The following is a 26,369-nucleotide window of genomic DNA, read 5'->3' as shown; positions in this document are numbered from 1 at the left end:
GAGATGTGCTATTATATGTACAGTGAGACGTCGATAGTTATCGATTTTTAGTGTTGCGGGACTGTGGGACATTGGGGGTACTCCGCCCTGAGAATTCCGGAGCTAGCCGGTGCTGTCCCGGGAGAACCAATCTCGGCAGTTCCATAACATGTTGTTCGTTTTGGTCACCTTAATCTCTTGCGATCGATAACGTGACTCGCCTATCAATATCGCCTTGTGGCGCCCTTTCTGTAAGCAACCTCAAAGTCGTATTGTTGCAGCTCCAGGGCCCACCTGGCGATTCTACCGGACGGGCTTTCGATGCTGTTCAGCCATTTTAGTGCCATGTGATCCGTTACCACCTTGAAGTGGTAACCTTCCTGGTAGGGCCTTAGTTTTCGAATAGCCCAGACAATTGCCAAGCACTCTTTTTCCGTTGTCGAATAGTTTTTCTCGGCTCCGTTTAATGATCGACTAGAGTATGAGATAACTTTCTCGCCGTCTTCCGTGTTTTGTGTCAGAATAGCACCTATGCCGTAGTCGCTGGCGTCTGTTTGCAGGATGAATGTTCTTTCAAAATCTGGACACGCTAACACTGGGTCCTCGCCGAGCCTTAACCTCCTCAAATGCCTGTTGATGTTCTTGTGTCCATATCCATTTCACGCCCTTGCGGAGTAGATTATTAAGTGGTCTAACTATGCGTGCGAAGTCCGGTACAAATCGTCGGTACCATGACGCCACTCCTAGGTATTGTCTCAGGTCGCGGACGGTTGCAGGTGGCTCTAATTGGGCTATGGCTGCGACCTTGCCTGGGTCTGTACCAATCCCTCCTGTTTGAAAAATTGACACTTCCCGGGGTTTATTCTCAAGTTCGCCACCTTCAGACGCCGAAACACTTCTCTGAGATTGTCCCTGTGTTCTCGTTGAGTGTGTCCGATAACGATTATGTCGTCCTGATATGCAAACGCATGCGAAGACATCTCTGGTCCAATCACTTGGTCCAAGGCCCTTTGAAATGTTGCGGATGCCGAGTGTATTCGAATGGCATCACTCTCCATTGAAAGAGCCCCTTTCCTGGCACTGTGAACGCCGTGAACTTTCTGCTTGCCTCCTCCAGCGGAATCTGCCAGTATCCATCCTTTAAGTCCAGGCTGATGATATAGCGTGCTTCGCGTAGTTGGTCCAGGATGTAGTTGATACGTGGCATTGGGTACGCGTCTTTCACCGATTTCGCGTTTATCTGTCGGAAGTCGACGCGCAATCTCCACTTGCCGGTTTTTTTCTTCACCATTACTATTTGAGAGCTATACGGGCTTTTTTTATTCTTGGACGTTGATGCACTATGGTCAGTACAATCAAGTGGCCCTTAAGACACCAAGCAATGCTTGTTACGCGCGGGGCCCTACACCGTTTTGGGCGAGTAAACGAAATCGCGGACAAAGAAGACAATTTCACAATAGACAATTAAAAATACATGGAGGTCAAAATACGAATAGTCAAGATAGTTAAATAAAATTAATTAGTTGCTAAGTAGGATAGTATTATTGATTTAAAGATAGGCAGTGAGTCGGTAGTAGATATTAGGTGATATAGTCTATTATAGTCATTGCAGAGTACTCTAAAAGGTTCATGCATTGCATAATTAGATTTACAATGATTTAGAACTAGAGGAATATAGTTTCTTGTGAATCTATTAGGCACATTAAAATGCAGGCGGCCCAGTAACTCGGGGCTCTCCACATCACCATGAATAAGATTCCTGATAAACGTAATACCAAGCATAGTTCTTCGGTTAACTAATGATGGTAAGTTAATTAGAAGTAGTCCTACTCTAGTAGGATGGCAGTATTAGGCCCCGTAAGGCAAATATTAAAAAGTTGTTGGGCACAGACTCAATCCGGTCTATATGCACCCCATATTAGGCACTCCAAACTGGAGCGAAGTACTCAACAATTGGTCGGACTAATGAAATAAACAAGGTCTTAGTGACATAGGGATTATCGAATTCCTTCGACCACCTTTTGATAAATGCAAGCACGCCCCTGGCTTTATTTACCATGGTAGTAATGTGATCAGAAAATTTAAGATTAGGATCCATATAGACTCCAAGGTCGTCAGCATGCGTTATTCTATCTAACCCACATCCGCTTAAAGTATAAGTGGAATAGTGAGGGCTGACACGGAAAAAGGTCATTAGTTTACACTTAGAACCATTTAAATTTAAATCATTATTCATGCACCATGTTTGAAATGCATTGAGATCAGATTGTAAAGCTAAACTTTGTGCGGGATCATTAAATTGCAGGCACAACTTAACGTCATCTGCGTACATAAGTACACGTGAGTTCGTTAGGACTAGAGGAAGGTCATTTATAAATAATGTAAACAGGAGCGGACCAAGATGACTTCCTTGTGGTACTGTAACGATTAACGGGGATTCCGTTGAGAGCAGATGTTCGGGGACTGGGACAGAGTACGCGCTTGCTTCTCCGGCTCTATTGATGGGATGGGTTCGATTACTGTCTCGCCCTTGGCTCCAGCGTTAAAAATAATTATTTAAATTTCTTCGCGTACGTTATGATTTTGGGGATACAATAAACGAATAATTCGGTGGCTCACGTTAGGAACTATTTCAGCTAACCAGGTAATCAGGGTATCGCATCAGCAAAGGTTACCTTTCTTACATAACCGCATCGCTGCAAGTACGCCCACCCAACCTTGATCTCCGAAAATCCTAGAAAAACTAATAAAACAGAGATCCCTTAGAAAGGCTCAGATTTAACATTTAAATTCAATTATTTTCTTAAATTACGATCATGCTAACGAGTGCGTAATGCGTGAGAAATACCAATGAGGGTTGTTAATACGAAAGATAAACGTTTCCTTATTTTTACTTATACTGTGTAAATATACGTTCGTTTTAAGTTTCATATGATTTTATAACCGCAACCTTAATTTGTCTTGTGCCGTGGATCAGCCGTAATATTTTGATTGCAAATCAGTACAATGGAATTAAAACTCTCCGCACTCTTCTCTATTACCTAGTTTGTATGTACCTTCCAGAGCTTTTCAGATTACAATGACTATTTGGGTATATCACTTACATGTTACTTACATGTTACTTACAGCTGTGATGATTTTGCTGGATTTAGGGTTGTTAAGAAATTAAATTGGGAGACGGGGCCGAAAGCTTTTGTTCTTTTTAGCGGTTTTGTTTTGAATCTGTTATCGCGCTATGCATATATAACTGCATTGTTATTCCGGGCTACACGCACTCGTTTAATTAGTAAATCAAAAATAGTTACCTAAATTTCAATAACAGGAAATGTTTTCAATTATTTTTAACTTATTTTATCTATTCAATCTACTTTCTTCTTTTCCTTGGTTATGTTAAGTTTAATTATCGTTTAAGACTCAGGTAAAACCTATAGCTATACGGGTTGTAACCTCCTGTTGGTTTTTTTCCGTTCTATTCCATTTCACAATTTCAATTCGTTTATTTTCTGTTGTTAGTTTAAGTATAGGTTAAAGGGAGCTGAATTGGACTCAGCATAAAAACTAAGGTTTCGCCTCGGTCATGTGCTAGTTACGTAACGATTTGGTCTCACATTCCCAATTTAATTTTTGGGCATTGATCTAATTTGGATTCTCCTTCACTAAATTTATCATTTCGGCCTGCGTGTAACTTAAGAGAGACGTTGCCGGTTATTTTCCCGTTTGCACTGGTTAGGATAGACCGCACGCGGGTAAAGTTAGGTTTAGTGTTTCTCCTGGCGTTCAAAAATTTGGAGATTTGGGTACGATGTTCCTTATGCGGCGGACTTGAACTCCTTGATCTTCCAGCTAACGGACGCTATCCACGTGTAGGTAGAATTGGTGGCCGTAATAAAGTTTTCCCTTCTGACGGACTCGAGTGCAATACTAGATGCCAATTATCTGATAAAACAGAAATATTTCAGCCTAAACTCAAACAGATTAGCTTTTAAGGGTTTCGTTACCTGTGATTGGCACACAAAAAAACTTGACAATATTTTGATCTCGTACAGCAAATTCTAGAACTAATAGTCCGGAGTGTAACACGAGAAAAGAGGTCGAATGGTGTAGGTGCGGCCTTTATATACCCCAACCTGATTCTTCTATGTTCTTCCGGTCTCTTTTAGTAACCACGATGCACTTTTTTTGACAGTTGTCAGCTGCTATGTTTTTCAATTAGCTTAACGATAGCTATCGGACCTAACATCTTGGTCTAAAATAAGTGGGCAGTTACGAGTTTGGACAAAGATACAGGACCGCAAGCCTGCTTTTGGGCTGCGGAAATATTTAAGGATTTTGCGACAAGCACCTCTTTACACTCCCCCCCCACTAAGATCACACTTCGGCGTAGCAAACACCAAGAGTGATCACCGCTTGGAGTGATAAGGAAGTTATTTATAGGACCAATCTTATTGTTTTAGGTCTTTTGCATGATATTTGCCTATAAAGTGGCCCTGCATATCTTCGAGGTCATAATAATTGTTTCCTATTTTCTTTCTAATTCTAGCTTTTTTAAAGGTAGGAGCGAGTTTATCATTGAATCCCTTTGCGAAGTTGCTCAGCTGATGATTTCGTCTGAATACTTCTTGACCCTCTTGAAAGGAGTCTTGCCGACTACGTAGGTTATAGGTATTTTCGTTTCCTTGGTGTTGCTTTTTAATCGATTTTTGGGCCGCTTTTCTGATCAGATTAAGGGAGTCGTCGTGATTAAATACAACATCGCGATCCTCAAACAATTCCAGATTTCGAATTAGTGGATACACTGAACCACTAGTAATCATTTGCTGACCAAATGCAACGCGATATGAGCTGCTATTAATAGCTGAGTAACGAGCAAGCAATACAACTGAGTTGGTCATCCCAGTTAATTTGATCAGGGCTAATATACGATTTTATTGCTGCCAACACAGATCTGTTTACTCTTTCCGCAGCATTACTCTGGGGAGCATATACGGCGGTATATGAATGTCGTATTTGGTATTTTTGCAGCAATGCGTTAAAATTTCCGAAGCAATGGAACAATTGTTCTTCCATGAATGGAATTATCGCATCCGCTGTAAATTTTTGTATGGCCTTCAAAAAAGGGAATTTTGAATAGTGGTCTATTACAACAAAAATACCGATATTGCCAGATTTACTACGCGGATAGGGCCCAAGAAAGTCAATATATAATTGCTGGAACAATTTATCCGTTCCCGGGGTCTTGCCCATCAAAGGACGTAGCGTGTAGTTTGGATGCTTGCTACACTTGGAGATCGTGCAGCTATTGATAAACTCTCGTACGTCGGATACAAGATTTGGCCAGTAATAATAGCGTCGAATTCGCTCTAATGTTTTAGTTATACCGCTGTGGGCTGACATGGGATGTTCGTGACAAAGTCTAAGAACTTCAGGAACAAGGCCTTCCAGGATCCACAATTTTTAACATAAATCGTCGGCTATTTTGTCACCTGTGGCGTGTTTCATTCGGCGGTAAATGAACTGATCTATTACTTTTACTTTTGGTACAAGGTTTTGGGAACTTTAAGAGATCTTAAATCTTAAATGTGTACCTTCCGAGTTTTCCTGCCCATCGCCCCAATCTCGACCCAAGGTCTGGTTGCGACATTAACCATTCCAGTGACGCATGGTCAGTGATAATGGAAAATTCTTGATCTTCAACGTAAGGTCTGAATTTTCGTACACTCATGACGGCGGCCAAACACTCTTTTTCGGTGACTGAGTAATTGCGTTGGCATTGATTTAACTTACGAGACATATAAGCGATCGGAATATCATTTCCCTCGTCATCTGTTTGCATCAACACCCCTCCCAGCCCTGTATGGCTCGCATCACAGTGAATCGCAAAAGGTTTGCTTAAGTTTGGACTGTGTAAAACAGGTGCTTCACACATTTTTTGTTTTAACAGCTCAAATGGGCTCTGAGCAGTTGTAGTCCATTCAAACTTCTTTTTCTGTCTAAGTGTATCAGTTATAGGAGCATAATCATGTATGAATTTGTGGTACCATCCTGTTAGGCCGAGAAATCGCCGCACCTGTTTGATCGAACGAGAGATTGGAAATTCCTTAATAGCTTCCACTTTCCCTGGATCAGTTTGGATAGTTCCGTTCCCGATGACATGTCCAAGGTACTTAACTTCTGTTCTACAAAAATGGGATTTTCCTACGTTAATTGTTAAGCCAGCTTTTCCTAATCTATTAGCCAGTTCTTTAAGAACTGAAAGATGGTTTTCAAAGGAAGATGAGAGATGAGATGAGATGAGATCGTCCAAATAGACAAAGATTTCATTTCTTAGTTATGGCGGAATGACTTTATCCATGAGCTTACACATGGTTCGTGGAGCATTGGCTAGTCCAAAAGGCATGACCGTGAATCGATAAAGTGGTCTGCCAGGAACTGAAAAAGCCGTTTTGTCTCGTGCGCTTTCCTCTAACGGAATCTGCCAATAGGCATCTTTGAGGTCTATACTAGATATAAATTCGGCCCTAGGAAGACGACTAAGAATCCCCTTGATGAGAGGCATTGGGTATGCGTTTTTAATGGTTACTTCATTGAGTTTCCGGCAGTCTATACATAACCTCACCTTCCCGGGTTTACGAACTAAGACAACGGGTGATGACCATGGACTGTCGGATTCTTCTATAACCCCTAGAGAAAGCATTCTCTCCAATTCTGTATACATCAGCTGTTCTATTGCCGGTGATACTGCGTAGTGTCTCTGTTTAATCGCCTTAGCGCTGCCTACATCTATCTCGTGCTCTAACAGTGTAGTTTTCCCTAATCCCTTTTCGTTGAAGGACGGAAATAACTTAATTACAGTTGCCAGCTGATCTTTTTGTTGCGGCGTTAGTGGCACTTGGTTTGGATCAGTCACCTCGAGATTAGCAATGTTTGAGACAGTACTTCGATTTGCCAAAAATTCAGGCAACAAGTTATAACTATTCCCCAGTATAGGTCTTGAGAAAGAGATGGCACTATTCATAATCGAAATGATTTGCACTCGCCTCTAAAAGTTATAGAAGTACTTATGCGACCAACAATAGCTTGCTGACTTCCATCCACTGTACTAACGCTGGCGTGGATGTGCTTATATTTTGATGTGTCCTTAACTATATTCGCGGCTAGAGACCCCCCAATGCAACTGATAGTCGCCCCAGTATCCATTAGGCCTCGCACTTGCTTCCCTAACAGATCCACTTCGGCATACGGTCTCCAGTCTTTCGTGCTATTTACAACGGACTCCAGAATGGCTTGCTTTTTTTGCTTACATTGGATTCGAAAATCGGAAAGACGTTTTGGTGAACGATTTTGAACTGGCGGTTGGAACTTTTTTGACCGCTCTTGTACTCGCTGGTGGATTGATATTTCTGGTAAGGTGGATAACATCGGGTAGGCATCGCTTTTTAATTGCTTCTCTCTTCGGAAGTCTTGTCTGGGGTGGCTGTCAGTTTGCGTGCACCGCTCGGTGGTGCACGGGCTCGCCAGTTTTTTGGACCATTACACCGAGTACAAGATGGTTTATAAGTTTCCGGTTTCCCGCACCTATAACAAAAAACCTTCTTTTCACCCAGACACTCCTGATATCGATGGTCGGATGCACCACAATTCCAGCAGGTCAAGGATATTGCCTCCACTTCCGGACCGAGGTGTTCCTCTTCTTCCGTGGCGCTGGCTAATTCGCGCACTTGGGGATGTTGACCCTGCCGGAAACTTTGTTTAGTGGAATTTCCATTCATGGCCTGTATAAATCTTTCCCTTGTACGGACTATGTGACGCAGCTGAGCAATACTATATATTGAAACATGTAAAATTTCATGCTGTGTTTCCGTCAACAAATTGGCTCGCAATACTTCCAATAAAGCTGGTTCTGACATAGGATCTGATAGTTTCCCCGCAAAAGCAAGAATTTCCTCAAAAAATTTATCAAAAGTTTCCGATACCTTTTGTTTCCTTTGAAATAAGGCTGAGCGGATTTCTAAATCGCTTCTGCCATCTTTGAATTGAGCTTTAAGCGCTGCACTTAATTGCTCCCAGGTAACTAGTGGTACGCTTTTATGATAACGCCAGTACCACTCGGAGGCGCTTCCTTCAAATAAGTTATTAGCATATTGTGCTAGTACCTGTAGCTTGCCATCCAACGTTTGGTTAGTCAGGGCTTCCACCCTATACACAAAATCGTCCACCGACATACCGGACGACCCTGAAAATCGTAACTTCCAACTAGGTATAATTTGACTTATTCGATCGGGACGAAGATTTTGGTCTTGTTGCGATCCAAACGGAGAATTAATATTTGTGGCGGTGCTAGTATTTCGCCCTTCACTACCCTGATGACCTCCCATTGATACACGAGGAGGTATTTGAAAAAGCTGTTCAAAAGTTTAGTGACCTGTGGTAAGAGTTGGCGGCGCTGTGTTTTGCGACGTCAGCCTACTAAAGCCTCCTTCTATGACTTCTGCATCTTGGCATGTTTGCGCCGACTCTTTGCGCTGCAGCTAACTCTTTGGCTAGTGAAGGTGCTGGAGTTTGCAGATATACCCTGCAAACTGGGCAAACTGTCTTAACTCCGCGACGAGTTCTAAAACAATTTTCGTGAAAACTGTGATTACACCGAGTTCAAAATTCTTCCGATTGATGCCTAATATCTTTCCACAAATCCCACAGATCCGATCGCTAACTGCACTGTTAGGTTCTTGTCCGCCCAATTGGGAAGTGGACATACTAATAATGCTCTAATTACTACTTGTGTATGTAACCGAGAGTATGTAGAGAACACCGATAATTAAGATATATATTTATTGATATTTTCACTAATCTGTAGTTAAATAATCCTAGATTTTTGTTTTTCATAAAGCAAAGAATTAAATATATGTGGTTGGAATCCTTACCGTATCAGTCTGTTGATACCTCTTACTTCCCCGACTTTCCCCCGTTGCCTTGACTATTTTTTTTATACCCTTGTAGAGGGTATTATAATTTCAGTCAGATGTTTGCAACGCAGTGAAGGAGACGTTTCCGACCACATAAAGTATATATATTCTTGATCAGCACCAATAGCCGAGTCTATCTAGCCATGTCCGTCTGTCCGTTTCTATGCGAACTAGTCTCTCAGTTTTAAAGCTATCGCGATGATAGTGGATCGCAACAAGACCAAAATCTTCGTCCCGATCGAATAAGTCAAATTATACCTAGTTGGAAGTTACGATTTTCAGGGTCGTCCGGTATGTCGGTGGACGATTTTGTGTATAGGGTGGAAGCCCTGACTAACCAAACGTTGGATGGCAAGCTACAGGTACTAGCACAATATGCTAATAACTTATTTGAAGGATTCATAAAAGCGTACCACTAGTTACCTGGGAGCAATTAAGTGCAGCGCTTAAAGCTCAATTCAAAGATGGCAGAAGCGATTTAGAAATCCGCTCAGCCTTATTTCAAAGGAAACAAAAGGTATCGGAAACTTTTGATAAATTTTTTGAAGAAATTCTTGCTATTGCGGGGAAACTATCAGATCCTATGTCAGAACCAGCTTTATTGGAAGTATTGCGAGCCAATTTGTTGACGGAAACACAGCATGAAATTTTACATGTTTCAATATATAGTATTGCTCAGCTGCGTCACATAGTCCGTACAAGGGAAAGATTTATACAGGCCATGAATGGAAATTCCACTAAACAAAGTTTCCGGCAGGGTCAACATCCCCAAGTGCGCGAATTAGCCAGCGCCACGGAAGAAGAGGAACACCTCGGTCCGGAAGTGGAGGCAATATCCTTGACCTGCTGGAATTGTGGTGCATCCGACCATCGATATCAGGAGTGTCTGGGTGAAAAGAAGGTTTTTTGTTATGGGTGCGGGAAACCGGAAACTTATAAACCATCTTGTACTCGGTGTAATGGTCCAAAAAACTGGCGAGCCCGTGCACCACCGAGCGGTGCACGCAAACTGACAGCCACCCCAGACAAGATTTCCGAAGAGAGAAGCAATTAAAAAGCGATGCCTACCCGATGTTATCCACCTTACCAGAAATATCAATCCACCAGCGAGTACAAGAGCGGTCAAAAAAGTTCCAACCGCCAGTTCAAAATCGTTCACCAAAACGTCTTTCCGATTTTCGAATCCAATGTAAGCAAAAAAAGCAAGCCATTCTGGAGTCCGTTGTAAATAGCACGAAAGACTGGAGACCGTATGCCGAAGTGGATCTGTTAGGGAAGCAAGTGCGAGGCCTAATGGATACTGGGGCGACTATCAGTTGCATTGGGGGGTCTCTAGCCGCGAATATAGTTAAGGACACATCAAAATATAAACACATCCACGCCAGCGTTAGTACAGTGGATGGAAGTCAGCAAGCTATTGTTGGTCGCATAAGTACTTCTATAACTTTTAGAGGCGAGTGCAAATCATTTCGATTATGGATAGTGCCATCTCTTTCTCAAGGCCTATACTGGGGAATAGTTATAACTTGTTGCCTGAATTTTTGGCAAATCGAAGTACTGTCTCAAACATTGCTAATCTCGAGGTGACTGATCCAAACCAAGTGCCACTAACGCCGCAACAAAAAGATCAGCTGGCAACTGTAATTAAGTTATTTCCGTCCTTCAACGAAAAGGGATTAGGGAAAACTACACTGTTAGAGCACGAGATAGATGTAGGCAGCGCTAAGGCGATAAAACAGAGACACTACGCAGTATCACCGGCAATAGAACAGCTGATGTATACAGAATTGGAGAGAATGCTTTCTCTAGGGGTTATAGAAGAATCCGACAGTCCATGGTCATCACCCGTTGTCTTAGTTCGTAAACCCGGGAAGGTGAGGTTATGTATAGACTGCCGGAAACTCAATGAAGTAACCATTAAAAACGCATACCCAATGCCTCTCATCAAGGGGATTCTTAGTCGTCTTCCTAGGGCCGAATTTATATCTAGTATAGACCTCAAAGATGCCTATTGGCAGATTCCGTTAGAGGAAAGCGCACGAGACAAAACGGCTTTTTCAGTTCCTGGCAGACCACTTTATCGATTCACGGTCATGCCTTTTGGACTAGCCAATGCTCCACGAACCATGTGTAAGCTCATGGATAAAGTCATTCCGCCATAACTAAGAAATGAAATCTTTGTCTATTTGGACGATCTTTTAGTGGTCTCATCTTCCTTTGAAAACCATCTTTCAGTTCTTAAAGAACTGGCTAATAGATTAGGAAAAGCTGGCTTAACAATTAACGTAGGAAAATCCCATTTTTGTAGAACAGAAGTTAAGTACCTTGGACATGTCATCGGGAACGGAACTATCCAAACTGATCCAGGGAAAGTGGAAGCTATTAAGGAATTTCCAATCTCTCGTTCGATCAAACAGGTGCGGCGATTTCTCGGCCTAACAGGATGGTACCACAAATTCATACATGATTATGCTCCTATAACTGATACACTTAGACAGAAAAAGAAGTTTGAATGGACTACAACTGCTCAGAGCCCATTTGAGCTGTTAAAACAAAAAATGTGTGAAGCACCTGTTTTACACAGTCCAAACTTAAGCAAACCTTTTGCGATTCACTGTGATGCGAGCCATACAGGTCTGGGAGGGGTGTTGATGCAAACAGATGACGAGGGAAATGAGATTCCGATCGCTTATATGTCCCGTAAATTAAATCAATGCCAACGCAATTACTCAGTCACCGAAAAAGAGTGTTTGGCCGCCGTCATGAGTGTACGAAAATTCAGACCTTACGTTGAAGGTCAAGAATTTTCCATTATCACTGACCATGCGTCACTGGAATGGTTAATGTCGCAACCAGACCTTGGGTCGAGATTGGGGCGATGGGCAGGGAAACTCGGAAGGTACACATTTAAGATTTAAGATCTCTTAAAGTTCCCAAAACCTTGTACCAGACGCCCTATCGAGAATTTTTACCGAAGATTTATCAGTTATTCAAATGGATGAATTTGTAAACTTGGAATCTGAGCATTTCAAGTCCGAAAAGTATAAGGAAATTATGGAGAAAATTAAAAAAAAATCCTCCCAATTACCGGATGTAAAAGTAATAGATCAGTTCATTTACCGCCGAATGAAACACGCCACAGGTGACAAAATAGCCGACGATTTATGTTAAAAATTGTGGATCCTGGAAGGCCTTGTTCCTGAAGTTCTTAGACTTTGTCACGAACATCCCATGTCAGCCCACAGCGGTATAACTAAAACATTAGAGCGAATTCGACGCTATTATTACTGGCCAAATCTTGTATCCGACGTACGAGAGTTTATCAATAGCTGCACGATCTCCAAGTGTAGCAAGCATCCAAACTACACGCTACGTCCTTTGATGGGCAAGACCCCGGGAACGGATAAATTGTTCCAGCAATTATATATTGACTTTCTTGGGCCCTATCCGCGTAGTAAATCTGGCAATATCGGTATTTTTGTTGTAATAGACCACTATTCAAAATTCCCTTTTTTGAAGGCCATACAAAAATTTACAGCGGATGCGATAATTCCATTCATGGAAGAACAATTGTTCCATTGCTTCGGAAATTTTAACGCATTGCTGCAAAAATACGAAATACGACATTCATATACCGCCGTATATGCTCCCCAGAGTAATGCTGCGGAAAGAGTAAACAGATCTGTGTTGGCAGCAATAAAATCGTATATTAGCCCTGATCAAACTAACTCAGTTGTATTGCTTGCTCGTTACTCAGCTATTAATAGCAGCTCATATCGCGTTGCATTTGGTCAGCAAATGATTACTAGTGGTTCAGTGTATCCACTAATTCGAAATCTGGAATTGTTTGAGGATCGCGATGTTGTATTTAATCACGACGACTCCCTTAATCTGATCAGAAAAGCGGCCCAAAAATCGATTAAAAAGCAACACCAAGGAAACGAAAATACCTATAACCTACGTAGTCGGCAAGACTCCTTTCAAGAGGGTCAAGAAGTATTTGGCATCTAGTATTGCATTCGAGTCCGTCAGAAGGGAAAACTTTATTACGGCCACCAATTCTACCTACACGTGGATAGCGTCAGTTAGCTGGAAGATCAAGGAGTTCAAGTCCGCCGCATAAGGAACATCGTACCCAAATCTCCAAATTTTTGGACGCCAGGAGAAACACTAAACCTAACTTTACCCGCGTGCGGTCTAACCTAACCAGTGCAAACGGGAAAATAACCGGCAACGTCTCTCTTAAGTTACACGCAGGCCGAAATGATAAATTTAGGGAAGGAGAATCCAAATTAGATCAATGCCCAAAAATTAAATTGGGAATGTGAGACCAAATCGTTACGTAACTAGCACATGACCGAGGCGAAACCTTAGTTTTTATGCTGAGTCCAATTCAGCTCCCTTTAACCTATACTTAAACTAACAACAGAAAATAAACGAATTGAAATTGTGAAATGGAATAGAACGGAAAAAAACCAACAGGAGGTTACAACCCGTATAGCTATAGGTTTTACCTGAGTCTTAAACGATAATTAAACTTAACATAACCAAGGAAAAGAAGAAAGTAGATTGAATAGATAAAATAAGTTAAAAATAATTGAAAACATTTCCTGTTATTGAAATTTAGGTAACTATTTTTGATTTACTAATTAAACGAGTGCGTGTAGCCCGGAATAACAATGCAGTTATATATGCATAGCGCGATAACAGATTCAAAACAAAACCGCTAAAAAGAACAAAAGCTTTCGGCCCCGTCTCCCAATTTAATTTCTTAACAACCCTAAATCCAGCAAAATCATCACAGCTGTAAGTAACATGTAAGTAACATGTAAGTGATATACCCAAATAGTCATTGTAATCTGAAAAGCTCTGGAAGGTACATACAAACTAGGTAATAGAGAAGAGTGCGGAGAGTTTTAATTCCATTGTACTGATTTGCAATCAAAATATTACGGCTGATCCACGGCACAAGACAAATTAAGGTTGCGGTTATAAAATCATATGAAACTTAAAACGAACGTATATTTACCAGGGACCGTAAATAATCATTATTTGAGATTTTTATTTTAAAAAGACTACTGTGATATTATGTTTTAAACGTCAAAAATAACGTTCTTTTTACTCTCGTCCACAAAGTATATGCATGTCAACAAATTTGGAAAGCAAATGAACTGTTATTTGTTCATGTCTATAAAGTGCATAAAAACCAATTAAATTGTTGATTAAAACTTGTTCAAATCTCAGTAGGCCTTCTAAAATAAAAATCTCAAATAATGATTATTTACGGTCCCTGATATTTACACAGTATAAGTAAAAATAAGGAAACGTTTATCTTTCGTATTAACAACCCTCATTGGTATTTCTCACGCATTACGCACTCGTTAGCATGATCGTAATTTAAGAAAATAATTGAATTTAAATGTTAAATTTATAAGCTTGTACAAATGAATGAAAATAGAAATTATTGAATTTGAGATCGTATGTGACCAGGCTGGCACATTTGGAAGGCTTTCTTAGAATAAACAACGCTGTGTTTAAAATGAACTAATTTCTTATCATGTTGGAACCTCTGAGCCTTTCTAAGGGATCTCTGTTTTATTAGTTTTTCTAGGATTTTCGGAGATCAAGGTTGGGTGGGCGTACTTGCAGCGATGCGGTTATGTAAGAAAAGTAACCTTTGCTGATGCGATACCCTGATTACCTGGTTAGCTGAAATAGTTCCTAACGTGAGCCACCGAATTATTCGTTTATTGTATCCCCAAAATCATAACGTACGCGAAGAAATTTAAATAATTATTTTTAACGCTGGAGCCAAGGGCGAGACAGTAATCGAACCCATCCCATCAATAGAGCCGGAGAAGCAAGCGCGTACTCTGTCCCAGTCCCCGAACATCTGCTCTCAACGGAATCCCCGTTAATAGTTACAGTACCACAAGAAAGTCATCTTGGTCCGCTCCTGTTTACATTATTTATAAATGACCTTCCTCTAGTCCTAACGAACTCACGTGTACTTATGTACGCAGATGACGTTAAGTTGTGCCTGCAATTTAATGATCCCGCACAAAGTTTAGCTTTACAATCTGATCTCAATGCATTTTAAACATGGTGCATGAATAATGATTTAAATTTAAATGGTTCTAAGTGTAAACTAATGACCTTTTTCCGTGTCAGCCCTCACTATTCCACTTATACTTTAAGCGGATGTGGGTTAGATAGAATAACGCATGCTGACGACCTTGGAGTCTATATGGATCCTAAACTTAAATTTTCTGATCACATTACTACCATGGTAAATAAAGCCAGGGGCGTGCTTGCATTTATCAAAAGGTGGTCGAAGGAATTCGATGATTCCTATGTCACTAAGACCTTGTTTATTTCATTAGTCCGACCAATTGTTGAGTACTTCGCTCCAGTTTGGAGTCCCTAATATGGGGTGCATATAGACCGGATTGAGTCTGTGCCCAACAACATTTTAATATTTGCCTTACGGGGCCTAATACTGCCATCCTACTAGAGTAGGACTACTTCTAATTAACTTACCATCATTAGTTAACCGAAGAACTATGCTTGGTATTACGTTTATCAGGAATCTTATTCATGGTGATGTGGAGAGCCCCGAGTTACTGGGCCGCCTGCATTTTAATGTGCCTAATAGATTCACAAGAAACTATATTCCTCTAGTTCTAAATCATTGTATCTCTAATTATGCAATGCATGAACCTTTTAGAGTACTCTGCGATGACTATAATAGACTATATCACCTAATATCTACTACCGACTCACTGCCTATCTTTAAATCAATAATACTATCCTACTTAGCAAATAATTAATTTTATTTAACTATCTTGACTATTCGTATTTTGACCTCCATGTACTTTTAATTGTCTATTGTGAAATTGTCTTCTTTGTCCGCGATTTCGTTTACTCGCCCAAAACGGTGTAGGGCCCCGCGCGTAACAAGCATTGCTTGGTGTCTTAAGGGCCACTTGATTGTACTGACCATAGTGCATCAACGTCCAAGAATAAAAAAAGCCCGTATAGCTCTCAAATAGTAATGGTGAAGAAAAAACCGGCAAGTGGAGATTGTGCGTCGACTTCCGACAGATAAACGCGAAATCGGTGAAAGACGCGTACCCAATGCCACGTATCAACTACATCCTGGACCAACTACGCGAAGCACGCTATATCATCAGCCTGGACATAAAGGATGGATACTGGCAGATTCCGCTGGAGGAGGCAAGCAGAAAGTTCACGGCGTTCACAGTGCCAGGAAAGGGGCTCTTTCAATGGAGAGTGATGCCATTCGAATACACTCGGCATCCGCAACATTTCAAAGGGCCTTGGACCAAGTGATTGGACCAGAGATGTCTTCGCATGCGTTTGCATATCAGGACGACATAATCGTTATCGGACACACTCAACGAGAACACAGGGACAATCTCAGAGAAGTGTTTCGGCGTCTGAAGGAGGCGAACTTGAGAATAAACCCCGGGAAGTGTCAATTTTTCAATCAGGAGGGATTGGTACAGACCCAGGCAAGGTCGCAGCCATAGCCCAATTAGAGCCACCTGCAACCGTCCGCGACCTGAGACAATACCTAGGAGTGCACTATGGGTAATTTGACCACTTTTTGTGGCATTAATTAATAACTCGAAAACGAAGCAACATTTTTCGGCTCTGTTTTTAGAATTAAGTTAATAATAATGAAATCTATTCATTTTATCTAAAATGGGCGTGGCCGGCCTTTTTCTTAATTTTTTTTTATTTTTTATTTTTTAATATTAAATTAAAAAATTTTTTTTTTGTTTAGTAAGAATAACTGTAATATAATATTATTTTATAAAAAATAAAAGTGGTCCTACCTTTTTTTTTTACACGAAATCTAATTTTGTTTTTTTTCCCACACATTTTTTCAAAGAAATACAGAATAATAGGGTTCAGGAAAGTAGGAAAACCTGCAATAGAAAATTCTAGAATTTGGTTTTAAATAATGTGTTTATTTTGCCCACCTATTGTTCATTGTCTTCGTTTTCCATCTGAATATCCCATTAACCTTCAAAAAGATTATCATCCACTTCATAATCCTCCAACTCGCCTGTACTTTTAAGTTCGCAAGATAGTAAACTTAAAACCTCACTTGGAAGGTTCAACTTTTTTTGTAATCGCCTGTTAAGGTTGACGCTTGAAATTACCGGATCTGACGTATCCATTGCCCTTTGAAAGACGTCTGTAAGATTTGATTTCCGGCTACATTTTCTGGCATGATGCAATCGATCGGATTTGTATATCTTATTTCGGGACTCGGCACCTTCTTCTCCAAAGTAGCCCACTGGAAGGACTGTGTTCTCAATAATATCGGCCGAGTGTACAAGGATTTTGTGTACAGTTGCTGTCATTGGTAACCAAGGATATTCGTCTATTATAATTTCCGCAGTTTGGTAGCAGAAACTTTGAAATTTTGTAACCTCTATTGGCAATAGACTTGACAGACAAATCAAAATAGTCCCCAGGTTTTTAATGAGCCTGAGATCTGTTCCAGCTATTTTCGAAAATGTTTCAGGTTCACTAAAGGCTCGGCGGGCGGTGTTTCCATCATTGGTGCTGCCAAAGCCCCCAACTTTAGGTTGATCTACTCTCAGTGACAACTGCTTCCAAAACGCATCTTGAATAACCGATTTTCTTAAAGCAACTTCTCTTTTGTCATCATCGTTGGTAACCCTCCATTTTCGTATTTGGCACTTGTAACCGGCATGTAACACAAACTCGAAAAGACGAATCCAGCAGTGCAATGGACTTAAGCCGTAATTGAGGTTCTTCATTACTGGAAGGAACTTTTGGCATTTAAAATGTTTATTGTTTAGGAAATCCTTTGGTGTTGCCCCACAAATCGGACACGCTTGAGAAGAATTAGTTCCCGTCAAAGCGTTCAGAACTTTTCCGTCGATAACCGTTAAATATAGACGGAACCGTACGTAAATAATTTTTCCGTCACTTAAAGTTATTTTACATGACTTTAAATTATCTATCTGCCCCTTTAAATATTCATTTTCATTAAGGATTAACTCTTTACTTTCTTTCATAAAAGCTAATTTCAATGGGCGGCAAAAACGAATGGATTGCGGTGTCTTGTTGTTCCACAATATGTTGCTAGAGGCATCTATAAGTCTCAAGGGTGTTACTGTAGTAGCAAAAATACTCGAGTCGCCATTGAAGGGTTGCTCTGATGAGTATCCTTGTTTGTAGTTTGACTGCCCAGAGCTACCATCAAACCCGTAGCTTAGAATCAGATCTGCCGATAGGAAATCTGTGCCCTGATTTCGCATCACGGTCAGAAGTACTTCTTCTTGCAAGCATGCAATTCGAGCTGCCGTGTGATCAACAAGGTTTTGTAGAGGTACCTCTGCCTTTGTATCTGAAATTCGTAAATCAGTGGGCCGGCAATTCTTTTTCTGATCGGCCACGTCGTTGTATAATGGATATATGTTATTTTTGGATTGCTCCCTGATAGCGCAATATTGCTGCTTAGTTAAGCCCTGGTCTAAAATAAGAGCTAAAGCCTCGTTAGTGGACACTTTTGTTGGCTTGGCAATAGGCTGACTTAAAGCTTTTCTTATGAATTTGGCTTTTTCCGGACACAAAGCCAGCAACTTTAAAACATAAGCCAAGTCAGGTTGTGCGCGCTTCCGAGCTGCTGCGCTTGCAGCTTGAATTAATAAACTAACATTGCCTGCCTTAAATGATGCTAGATCGGAAGCTTCTTTTCTCTGGGTTCTTTCCTTTTTTGATAGGTAAGACAGAGCTGGCCGTCCAACAGGTCCTATTCGTTTTTGAATGGGTACAACTGTATGGGAGCTTAGCCAAGAAGAATGACATCGCTTGAATTGCTTTAAGTTTCTTTTAGCCTTTTGCCAGTAATCGCATATTTTATAATAAATGATTTTACTTCTGGCTTCTAAAAGATTCTCATCGTGACTAGTACAAGGTCCACATATAGCCGATCTCATATAATTGAATATTGCAATTTCCTTGAAACTCTTCCTTGCCTCTGACATCCAGCTTTCAAACAGCGCGCTGTTTGCGAAAGTTAGGTTGGTACCTAAAAAGTTAAATATCAGAGAAAGTGCGCAAAAGTGCACTTTTATACTAACGGACTATAATAAGAATTGACTACTCTACGACATAAAACAAGTTTTAGAGCTGGAAAGAGCTGGACTCACTTTGTAGCTCTATTTAAATATTATAATTTACTACATTTTTTAAGTTTTTTTAAGGTTAGAACTTACACCTTATTATAGGGACACCACAATCAAAATCTACAATTCACGATCACAAACACATATTACAAACCACTCTGAATGGACTGCATTTCAAAAACAGCACTTAAATTGATCAATTTCACACTTTTTTTAACTTTTAAGTTTTAAGGAAAATGTGCGTTTTACCAGCGCTGCCACCTCGTTCGAACAACGGCTGGCTTTCACAGCTGATTACTTAACAGTGGTGCGCTCTGTTAAATTTTTCTGTTAGTAACATTTGAGATTGATGTTATACTAATACATTGTGATTAAAAAAACAATTTCTAACGACTTTTGAAAAATGGGTTTTGGCCAAAAAAAAGTGGTCAAATTACCCATAGTGGAGTGGCGTCATGGTACCGACGATTTGTACCGGACTTCGCACGCATATTTAGACCACTTAATAATCTACTCCGCAAGGGCGTGAAATGGATATGGACACAAGAACATCAACAGGCATTTGAGGAGGTTAAGGCTAGGCGAGGACCCAGTGTTAGCGTGTCCAGATTTTGAAAGAACATTCATCCTGCAAACAGACGCCAGCGACTACGGCATAGGTGCTATTCTGACACAAAACACGGAAGACGGCGAGAAAGTTATCTCATACTCTAGTCGTGGAGGACAGGAATTTGGCAGAGGAGAAACCTTTTCTTGGCGAGGGAGCCATCCGCCATAACCTAAGTGGGAAAACCTGGCCCCAGGAACCTACCTTCAGAGCGGCGTAACCAGCGACTGGCCGGTAATCCCGGCACATCACACCGGTGAGTCCGTTCCGGATCCGTTTGGGAGACCGTCCCACGCAGGCGTTAAACTCAGCTTGCGCTTCCAAGCCGCCAGATCCGTCCTCTGCAAGTTTGTGTTAGTCCTGGCCGCTGATTAAGGTCCAGCGACGACCACCTGGCAGCCTTTCCTCGCCGGCAAAAGTCCAGCGGCGAACCGCGGTTCGCACTTTGCCCGGGCTTCTTCGCCATAGTCCGCCATTAGGCAGCTTTCAGTCTGCGCCGACAGCAATTCCGCAGTGAAGCTGTAAACCAACAAATAGTTATTTAAGAAATTAAACTATGTATATATATAACTTACCCATTCCATTGTCCATTGATGTGGATTTAAATAAGTCCATCCTTTCTCGCACGTAAAATAGCCCAATTTGGTCGTGGGAATCCCTGGAAGTGAGGAAACCACAGTAGTCGATAGGCACTTACCTCATTAGAATTGTAAGCACGTCCTTTCTCGTCCCTCGGAGCTCCTCAGGACTAGGTGACCCAAAAAGGTGCACTTGTCCAAATACCGCCTGCGCGAAGTATTGTTTTCGCGGCGTCTATAGTCTTCCAATCTTCACTGGCGCTACCGCTGTGACCCCTTTTAAATATTCTAGATAAAGAAACATCAATTTAAGTACCTGCAATGAAGGATATTGTTAAATATAAATTGTAATCAGAGAAGAAAAATGATTGTGTGAGTTGCTTACCTGTTGGAGGAGATGGACCGGTCGTAGACCGCCTGGAGGTGAATCCGGCCGTTGACGATGGGTGGTGCCTCCCTAGCATCCCTTGGGGCACCACAGGAAGGGTGGGTGCGCTGTGGCAGCCACATCTAATGCCACTTTTCCGTCAAATTGTCCAAAATTTGTAAGTCTTAGCCTTGTTTACGTTTTGTTGTTAGAGATGTGCTATTATATGTACAGTGAGACGTCGATAGTTATCGATTTTTAGTGTTGCGGGACTGTGGGACATTGGGGGTACTCCGCCCTGAGAATTCCGGAGCTAGCCGGTGCTGTCCCGGGAGAACCAATCTCGGCAGTTCCATAACATGTTGTTCGTTTTGGTCACCTTAATCTCTTGCGATCGATAACGTGACTCGCCTATCGATATCGCCTTGGGGCGCCCTTTCTGTAAGCAACCTCAAAGTTCTATTGTTGCAGCTCCAGGGCCCACCTGGCGATTCTACCGGACGGGCTTTCGATGCTGTTCAGCCATTTTAGTGCCATGTGATCCGTTACCACCTTGAAGTGGTAACCTTCCTGGTAGGGCCTTAGTTTTCGAATAGCCCAGACAATTGCCAAGCACTCTTTTTCCGTTGTCGAATAGTTTTTCTCGGCTCCGTTTAATGATCGACTAGAGTATGAGATAACTTTCTCGCCGTCTTCCGTGTTTTGTGTCAGAATAGCACCTATGCCGTAGTCGCTGGCGTCTGTTTGCAGGATGAATGTTCTTTCAAAATCTGGACACGCTAACACTGGGTCCTCGCCTAACCTTAACCTCCTCAAATGCCTGTTGATGTTCTTGTGTCCATATCCATTTCACGCCCTTGCGGAGTAGATTATTAAGTGGTCTAAATATGCGTGCGAAGTCCGGTACAAATCGTCGGTACCATGACGCCACTCCTAGGTATTGTCCTCAGGTCGCGGACGGTTGCAGGTGGCTCTAATTGGGCTATGGCTGCGACCTTGCCTGGGTCTGTACCAATCCCTCCTGATTGAAAAATTGACACTTCCCGGGGTTTATTCTCAAGTTCGCCTCCTTCAGACGCCGAAACACTTCTCTGAGATTGTCCCTGTGTTCTCGTTGAGTGTGTCCGATAACGATTATGTCGTCCTGATATGCAAACGCATGCGAAGACATCTCTGGTCCAATCACTTGGTCCAAGGCCCTTTGAAATGTTGCGGATGCCGAGTGTATTCGAATGGCATCACTCTCCATTGAAAGAGCCCCTTTCCTGGCACTGTGAACGCCGTGAACTTTCTGCTTGCCTCCTCCAGCGGAATCTGCCAGTATCCATCCTTTAAGTCCAGGCTGATGATATAGCGTGCTTCGCGTAGTTGGTCCAGGATGTAGTTGATACGTGGCATTGGGTACGCGTCTTTCACCGATTTCGCGTTTATCTGTCGGAAGTCGACGCACAATCTCCACTTGCCGGTTTTTTCTTCACCATTACTATTTGAGAGCTATACGGGCTTTTTTTATTCTTGGACGTTGATGCACTATGGTCAGTACAATCAAGTGGCCCTTAAGACACCAAGCAATGCTTGTTACGCGCGGGGCCCTACACCGTTTTGGGCGAGTAAACGAAATCGCGGACAAAGAAGACAATTTCACAATAGACAATTAAAAATACATGGAGGTCAAAATACGAATAGTCAAGATAGTTAAATAAAATTAATTAGTTGCTAAGTAGGATAGTATTATTGATTTAAAGATAGGCAGTGAGTCGGTAGTAGATATTAGGTGATATAGTCTATTATAGTCATTGCAGAGTACTCTAAAAGGTTCATGCATTGCATAATTAGAGATACAATGATTTAGAACTAGAGGAATATAGTTTCTTGTGAATCTATTAGGCACATTAAAATGCAGGCGGCCCAGTAACTCGGGGCTCTCCACATCACCATGAATAAGATTCCTGATAAACGTAATACCAAGCATAGTTCTTCGGTTAACTAATGATGGTAAGTTAATTAGAAGTAGTCCTACTCTAGTAGGATGGCAGTATTAGGCCCCGTAAGGCAAATATTAAAAAGTTGTTGGGCACAGACTCAATCCGGTCTATATGCACCCCATATTAGGGACTCCAAACTGGAGCGAAGTACTCAACAATTGGTCGGACTAATGAAATAAACAAGGTCTTAGTGACATAGGGATCATCGAATTCCTTCGACCACCTTTTGATAAATGCAAGCACGCCCCTGGCTTTATTTACCATGGTAGTAATGTGATCCGAAAATTTAAGTTTAGGATCCATATAGACTCCAAGGTCGTCAGCATGCGTTATTCTATCGAACCCACATCCGCTTAAAGTATAAGTGGAATAGTGAGGGCTGACACGGAAAAAGGTCATTAGTTTACACTTAGAACCATTTAAATTTAAATCATTATTCATGCACCATGTTTGAAATGCATTGAGATCAGATTGTAAAGCTAAACTTTGTGCGGGATCATTAAATTGCAGGCACAACTTAACGTCATCTGCGTACATAAGTACACGTGAGTTCGTTAGGACTAGAGGAAGGTCATTTATAAATAATGTAAACAGGAGCGGACCAAGATGACTTCCTTGTGGTACTGTAACGATTAACGGGGATTCCGTTGAGAGCAGATGTTCGGGGACTGGGACAGAGTACGCGCTTGCTTCTCCGGCTCTATTGATGGGATGGGTTCGATTACTGTCTCGCCCTTGGATCCAGCGTTAAAAATAATTATTTAAATTTCTTCGCGTACGTTATGATTTTGGGGATACAATAAACGAATAATTCGGTGGCTCACGTTAGGAACTATTTCAGCTAACCAGGTAATCAGGGTATCGCATCAGCAAAGGTTACCTTTCTTACATAACCGCATCGCTGCAAGTACGCCCACCCAACCTTGATCTCCGAAAATCCTAGAAAAACTAATAAAACAGAGATCCCTTAGAAAGGCTCAGAGGTTCCAACATGATAAGAAATTAGTTCATTTTAAACACAGCGTTGTTTATTTTAAGAAAGCCTTCCAAATGTGCCAGCCTGGTCACATACGATCTCAAATTCAATAATTTCTATTTTCATTCATTTGTACAAGCTTATAAATTTAACATTTAAATTCAATTATTTTCTTAAATTACGATCATGCTAACGAGTGCGTAATGCGTGAGAAATACCAATGAGGGTTGTTAATACGAAAGATAAACGTTTCCTTATTTTTACTTATACTGTGTAAATATACGTTCGTTTTAAGTTTCATATGATTTTATAACCGCAACCTTAATTTGTCTTGTGCCGTGGATCAGCCGTAATATTTTGATTGCAAATCAGTACAATGGAATTAAAACTCTCCGCACTCTTCTCTATTACCTAGTTTGTATGTACCTTCCAGAGCTTTTCAGATTACAATGACTATTTGGGTATATCACTTACATGTTCGCCATTCCCGCGCCGAAAGATCTTTCGCTGAGGGCAGCTGTGATGATTTTGCTGGATTTAGGGTTGTTAAGAAATTAAATTGGGAGACGGGGCCGAAAGCTTTTGTTCTTTTTAGCGGTTTTGTTTTGAATCTGTTATCGCGCTATGCATATATAACTGCATTGTTATTCCGGGCTACACGCACTCGTTTAATTAGTAAATCAAAAATAGTTACCTAAATTTCAATAACAGGAAATGTTTTCAATTATTTTTAACTTATTTTATCTATTCAATCTACTTTCTTCTTTTCCTTGGTTATGTTAAGTTTAATTATCGTTTAAGACTCAGGTAAAACCTATAGCTATACGGGTTGTAACCTCCTGTTGGTTTTTTTCCGTTCTATTCCATTTCACAATTTCAATTCGTTTATTTTCTGTTGTTAGTTTAAGTATAGGTTAAAGGGAGCTGAATTGGACTCAGCATAAAAACTAAGGTTTCGCCTCGGTCATGTGCTAGTTACGTAACGATTTGGTCTCACATTCCCAATTTAATTTTTGGGCATTGATCTAATTTGGATTCTCCTTCCCTAAATTTATCATTTCGGCCTGCGTGTAACTTAAGAGAGACGTTGCCGGTTATTTTCCCGTTTGCACTGGTTAGGTTAGACCGCACGCGGGTAAAGTTAGGTTTAGTGTTTCTCCTGGCGTCCAAAAATTTGGAGATTTGGGTACGATGTTCCTTATGCGGCGGACTTGAACTCCTTGATCTTCCAGCTAACTGACGCTATCCACGTGTAGGTAGAATTGGTGGCCGTAATAAAGTTTTCCCTTCTGACGGACTCGAATGCAATACTAGATGCCAAATACTTCTTGACCCTCTTGAAAGGAGTCTTGCCGACTACGTAGGTTATAGGTATTTTCGTTTCCTTGGTGTTGCTTTTTAATCGATTTTTGGGCCGCTTTTCTGATCAGATTAAGGGAGTCGTCGTGATTAAATACAACATCGCGATCCTCAAACAATTCCAGATTTCGAATTAGTGGATACACTGAACCACTAGTAATCATTTGCTGACCAAATGCAACGCGATATGAGCTGCTATTAATAGCTGAGTAACGAGCAAGCAATACAACTGAGTTAGTTTGATCAGGGCTAATATACGATTTTATTGCTGCCAACACAGATCTGTTTACTCTTTCCGCAGCATTACTCTGGGGAGCATATACGGCGGTATATGAATGTCGTATTTCGTATTTTTGCAGCAATGCGTTAAAATTTCCGAAGCAATGGAACAATTGTTCTTCCATGAATGGAATTATCGCATCCGCTGTAAATTTTTGTATGGCCTTCAAAAAAGGGAATTTTGAATAGTGGTCTATTACAACAAAAATACCGATATTGCCAGATTTACTACGCGGATAGGGCCCAAGAAAGTCAATATATAATTGCTGGAACAATTTATCCGTTCCCGGGGTCTTGCCCATCAAAGGACGTAGCGTGTAGTTTGGATGCTTGCTACACTTGGAGATCGTGCAGCTATTGATAAACTCTCGTACGTCGGATACAAGATTTGGCCAGTAATAATAGTCGAATTTGCTCTAATGTTTTAGTTATACCGCTGTGGGCTGACATGGGATGTTCGTGACAAAGTCTAAGAACTTCAGGAACAAGGCCTTCCAGGATCCACAATTTTTAACATAAATCGTCGGCTATTTTGTCACCTGTGGCGTGTTTCATTCGGCGGTAAATGAACTGATCTATTACTTTTACTTTTGGTACAAGGTTTTGGGAACTTTAAGAGATCTTAAATCTTAAATGTGTACCTTCCGAGTTTCCCTGCCCATCGCCCCAATCTCGACCCAAGGTCTGGTTGCGACATTAACCATTCCAGTGACGCATGGTCAGTGATAATGGATGGCTCGCATCACAGTGAATCGCAAAAGGTTTGCTTAAGTTTGGACTGTGTAAAACAGGTGCTTCACACATTTTTTGTTTTAACAGCTCAAATGGGCTCTTAGCAGTTGTAGTCCATTCAAACTTCTTTTTCTGTCTAAGTGTATCAGTTATAGGAGCATAATCATGTATGAATTTGTGGTACCATCCTGTTAGGCCGAGAAATCGCCGCACCTGTTTGATCGAACGAGAGATTGGGAATTCCTTAATAGCTTCCACTTTCCCTGGATCAGTTTGGATAGTTCCGTTCCCGATGACATGTCCAAGGTACTTAACTTCTGTTCTACAAAAATGGGATTTTCCTACGTTAAT

The 26,369-nt window shown here is 41.3% G+C and overlaps 2 long non-coding RNA genes across 2 annotated transcripts; one reads left to right on the top strand and one right to left on the bottom strand.

The window, feature by feature from the left end:
• The first annotated feature begins 7,281 nt into the window (after nucleotides 1-7,281).
• On the top strand, nucleotides 7,282-7,871 carry LOC138912271 (uncharacterized). The gene is made up of 3 exons (XR_011417789.1): nucleotides 7,282-7,382; nucleotides 7,461-7,518; nucleotides 7,584-7,871. It is a non-coding gene; the product is annotated as an uncharacterized lncRNA (long non-coding RNA).
• Nucleotides 7,872-9,540: 1,669 nt separating this feature from the next.
• On the bottom strand, nucleotides 9,541-10,130 carry LOC138912816 (uncharacterized). Its single transcript, XR_011418374.1, has 3 exons — nucleotides 10,030-10,130; nucleotides 9,894-9,951; nucleotides 9,541-9,828 (listed from the first exon to the last, which is right to left on the bottom strand). It is a non-coding gene; the product is annotated as an uncharacterized lncRNA (long non-coding RNA).
• Between the last annotated feature and the right edge of the window lie 16,239 nt (nucleotides 10,131-26,369).

This window comes from Drosophila takahashii, chromosome 2R (assembly GCF_030179915.1).
Source record: "Drosophila takahashii strain IR98-3 E-12201 chromosome 2R, DtakHiC1v2, whole genome shotgun sequence".
NCBI lineage: Eukaryota > Metazoa > Arthropoda > Insecta > Diptera > Drosophilidae > Drosophila > Drosophila takahashii.
This window is presented reverse-complemented; position numbering and strand designations above follow the sequence as displayed.